Source organism: Neoarius graeffei, chromosome 4 (assembly GCF_027579695.1).
Source record: "Neoarius graeffei isolate fNeoGra1 chromosome 4, fNeoGra1.pri, whole genome shotgun sequence".
NCBI classification, from domain to species: Eukaryota; Metazoa; Chordata; class Actinopteri; order Siluriformes; family Ariidae; genus Neoarius; species Neoarius graeffei.
Window position 1 is genome coordinate 48,520,467 of NC_083572.1, and position 5,000 is coordinate 48,525,466.

The window sequence follows — 5,000 nt, forward strand, 5'->3', positions numbered from 1 at the left end:
CAATCTGCATTTCGTTGCCTTGTACCTGTGACATGTGTAATGACAAAGTTGAATCTAATCTAACCTAATTACTGCATCAATGCGGCATAGATCAGCCTGTGGCACTGCTGAGGTGTTATTGAAGCCCAGGTTGCTTTGATAGCGGCCTTCAGCTCATCTTCCTCTTGACAATACCCCATAGATTCTCTGTGGGGTTCAGGTCAGGTGAGGTTAGCTGGCCAATCAAGCACAGTAATATCATGGTCAGGAAACCATTTGGTCGAAGTTTTGGCACTGTGGGCAGGTGCTAAGTCCTGCTGGCAAAGGAAATTGGCATCTCCATAAAGCTTGTCAGCAGATGGAAGCATGAACTTCAGATCGCAGTGCAAAAACAAGACACTAGTGAGGGAAGCCACATTGAGGCCAATAATCACTCCGAAAGAGTTACAGAGTACAGCGGTTGAGAATAGAGTGAAGGAGCACCAGACAACCATTTCAGGAGCCCTGACTAATTTTGGGCCACATGGGAGGGCATCTAGAAAGAAAGCCATATGAAAGTATGAGTGACCCAGTGAAGAAATATTTTTGGTGTAATGAGGTCAGGATTGAGATACTGTCGAAGACAAGTTTCAAAGAACTGTGTGTGGTGCAAACACCAACATCATCCCTACAGTGAAATACAATGGTGGAATAATCATGCTTTGGAGAGGATGTGAAAATTGAAGGAACTGATGGAGCAAAATAAAGGAAGGTACCCTGCCTGTTTCAGTCTCTCTAAAAAAAAAAAAAAAAAAAGAAAAAAAGAAACCTAAAGCTTGGGAGAAACTCCACCTTTCAACAGTACATTGGTTCCAACCACAAGGCCAAAGCAATGCAGGAGTGGTTAAAAACAAAAAACGTGAGCTGTTCTACAGGGACTAATTCAAAGTCCAGATCTGAAGCCCACTGAGAATCTATGGCATTGCAGCCAACAAACCTCATCCATTAAAGGACCTGGAGTAAATCTGTCAAAAAAATGGGCAAAAATCACTCCCTAACAGTGTGCAAAGCTGGTAGGAAATTATCCCCAACAGACTTGTTATTGCAACAAAAGGTAATTTTACCAAGTAATAGTCTGAAGGGAAGACTTCCTTTTATTTTCCAGTTTGTGTGTTTTTTTTTTTTTAAATGATCCATTGACTAATAAGGAATCAAACTCCTCAAATATTAGGCTTATTATTGATCATTTCATTCATTGGTAGGGAAGCTGGAGCCAATTCCCGCAGACTTCAGGTGAGAAGCGGGGTACACCCTGGACAGGTCGCCAATCCATCACAGGGACAACACACAGACAGCCATTCACACAATTTAGAGTAGGAAGGAAACCCACACAGGCACAAAAACATGCAAATTGCACACAAAGACCCCAGCTGGCCACAAGGCTCGAACCCAGAACCTTTCTGCTGTGAGGCGACAGTGCTAACCACCATACTGCCAAGTATGATCATATTTGGCCATTTATATTTTTATTCTTAATATTCCCATTAAACACAACACAATAAGTCCAAGTTGATGTTATTTATAGGCCGACTAGTTTTTGAATTACATCCATTCAGTTCAATTGACCAGCCAAATTTGCTAATACCTTCCATCCATCCATTCCCTGTAGCCCCTTATCCTGTTCTACAGGGTCGCATGCAAGCTGGAGCCTATCCCAGCTGACTATGGGTGAGAGGCGGGGTACACCCTGGACAAGTCACCAGGTTATTGCAGGGCTGACACAGAGACAACCAATCATTCACAATCACGATCAATTTAGAGCCACCAGTTAACCTAACCTGCATGTCTTTGGACTGCGGGGGAAACCGAAGCACCCGGAGGAAACCCACGCGGACACGGGGAGAACATGCAAACTCCAAGGCCCTCGCCGGCCTCCAACCCAGGAACTTCTTGCTGTGAGGTGACAGTGCTAACCACTACACCACTGTACCACCTTGCTAATACCTATAAGGGCTAAATAATGAATATAACATAACAGGTTGTGATTGATGAAACAAACATAGGAAACAAAAATTATGGCAAACCCCAGACCCCATTCTGAGGACCACTGGATGACAACACTACCTGCACAGTAAAAAAAAAAAAAAAAAAAAAAAAACTATTACTTATACTTTCCCTGAAAAGATGAGGCCCATCTCTTGACGGATGAATAACACTTAGAGTCAAGACCTTTGACTAAACAATTCACAAAAGGTTTTTGTCTGACTAGTGGGGAGTTCCAGGTATTTATCCTCTAGGGGACCAAAAGCAACCCTAAGGAGAGTTATTGTAGCCACATGGGTCGTTGACCCTCTCAGAATTTCAAGCAAGTCCAGTTGCCTTCTTTAGCACCTATGGTTTGTGATGACCTGGATGACAGAGAACCTTCACAGACAATTCACAAAAGGGTTTTACAAAAATGTTTTGCATTTATTAAAAAAAAAAAAAAAGCACTACCTGCTACAATAACTGCCCTTAGATGACTTCTAGCAAGGAAGTTCTATGCAAACAAGTTTTGGGTTTTGTTTATCAGCACAGGAAAGCAACAATGACCGTCCTTGTTTATCAGTACAGATGATGCATGTGGAAAGGCTGGAGGCTGTATACACACAAACTTAATTTGAATTAAGTCAGTAACTGATGCAGACTGAAAAACAATGTTTATGCTGTACTGTGTATTTTTAAATCATGTTACTGGGTTTCCTCAGAACCTTGTTTAGGCCACATCCGTCAGCAGGTACAGCCGGAAAACATCCTTGAATGTTTTGTGTTTTCTAGTTAAAGGTCACTCAAGTAAAGTGCACCATGTAAAAGAATGTTTCTACATGGTGGTGTAGTGGTTAGCACCGGTGCCTCAGAGCAAGAAGAGTCTGGGTTCAAGCCCAGTGACTGACAGGAGCCTTTCTGTGCAGGCTTCCTCCAGGTGCTCTGGTTTCCCCAACATGGGGCAGTCATGGCCTGAAGGTTGGACTAAAGTGCCTTTGAGCGAGGCACTATAGCATATCTACCCACTACTCTGGGTGTGCGCGCATTCATTGCTTCAGACGGATTAAATGCAGAGACAATTCACTGCGCTTAAGTGTGTGTAAAGAGAGAAGAAAAAAAACGCAACCACCGATTATCCATTTTTTATGCAGCTGATCATGCTTGCTAACTAAAAATACACGATTGTGTGATGTATACATGTATGAGTTATACACACGGAATTTGAATAAGTTGTTCTAGATCGTGCTTCCAACAGAAAAGACCTTTGCACTTTACATTTGCTATTTAGGGTAACATGAGAAGAGACTTGTTTTAAAACACTTTTCTTGGGAGATGTCCAGTAGCTGGCTTTGAATTTGCATTGGTCTTGAGAGCCACCAGTTTCCTTGACCCTTTACAGAAACAAGTGCATGCTCGACTTTTTTTTTGCATGCATGCATGTTCAACTTAAGCGTTAGTGTAGCACCCAACTTCTAATGAAAGCTCTATGATTAAGATTAAGGCCAATCTGGGATTTCTACCAAAACACCCAAGCAGAAAAGACATCTCAAACTTTTTATTACATCTTAAATAACAGTACATTTTTAATATAGTATCTATCTTGCATCCAGCTTTCTGTGGTACACCAACAGACTGAAATTAAATACAAAAGGCGAGGAGTGCAGAGCTCTACAGTTAAAGATGTATTATGACAGTTAATTAATGATGAGAAAATAAGGTTGGGAATCCATTTTAATTGAACTGCAATTAATCTTTACTGGTGGCAGCACACAAATACATCACAATTATTGTACATTACCAAAGACAGGGGGGAAAAAAAAAAAGTCACAACTATCAAAGAAAGTGCATCTGTTTACAAAGGAGGAAGGTGCTGGGGGGGGGGGAAATCTGCCATTTCAGATGCTAATTTTTAGACATAGGAAGCCAGAACAGAGTTTCTTTGGACCCATTCCTCCGTTAATTTGAAATTGAGCAAAAAAATGAGACTAAATTGCTGAGAACCATCTTGGTAACCTTTGAAGAATAATTGCTGGAGCACAGAAACTCTACAGGAAATGTGTAGATCTCATTCAATTTTACACTTGGGGTGCATAGCTTTGCCAGTAAAAGTAAACATGTACATGGTGTGGGTGTAGATTTTTTTTTGGGGGGGGGGGATGACTGGAATTAAGCTTCAGCTGTTACAAGGTCTTACCACATTTTCACCATCGTAGCAGAGATCAGTAGATCCAAAAAAAAAAAAAGAAAGAAACAAGCACCTGCTTAAGCATTTCTACAGCATGCGACTATGTTAATTCATGGCAGAAGAACTAAAAAGGTTAAAGTTTTCAGAATTATTTTCAGACATTGATTTGTACAACATTTCACAGATTATTACCTGTATTTTCAAGCACAAACAGGGATCTGTTTTTAGAAACTGGACTTTTTAAAAAAAAAAAAAAAAAAAAAGCCTTCTACCCCACGATCTATTTAGCCCCACCAATAATAGACCATCCCTGGACTGAAGAGTCACAAACGCACAAAGTAACTCCAATACAAAAAGTAAAACCAGAAGAGAAGCTTTGAGGTTAGTTCAAACAATGAACCCCTATGAAAGAGAGGACTGGGTAGTAAATTTTATTTTCCTTGTTAAAATTCACTCTTGATGTGATTAATGGCATGTGCTTGGTTAGTTAACGCATAAAACATTAGTCAAGTTTCTTATTGTGCAAACAAAGCTGACAAGACTGGAAAGAAAAAGTAGCTAGGATATAATGCTGCATTCGCGTGCAAGTCAGATACTCGTATTTACAAGCAGCCATTTTGAGATAAATGACGCGAGTACCTCAGACTCGGAAATGGTTAAAGACTTAAGATATGGCATATTTATGGCGTTTTCTTTTCTCTTCAAGGACAAAGGACCGTTATTCACATCAAAGTTAACTAATGCACAGATTATTACATTTTTAGAAAACTAAGGCTGTTCTTATTACCCAGGGATTGCTGACAGCACAGCAACCTTTGTACAAGATGAACAG

The 5,000-nt window shown here is 40.5% G+C and overlaps 1 protein-coding gene across 2 annotated transcripts in view; it reads right to left on the reverse strand.

Moving 5' to 3' along the window:
- Nucleotides 1–3,523: 3,523 nt before the first annotated feature.
- The window catches only part of gnb1b (guanine nucleotide binding protein (G protein), beta polypeptide 1b), a 77,329-nt gene continuing 75,852 nt past the window's right edge, over nucleotides 3,524–5,000 (reverse strand). For both annotated transcript variants that reach the window (XM_060919304.1, XM_060919303.1), the window contains exon 11: nucleotides 3,524–5,000. This exon is cut by the window's right edge and continues 722 nt beyond it. The gene's annotated coding sequence lies outside the window, so the exon portion shown is untranslated.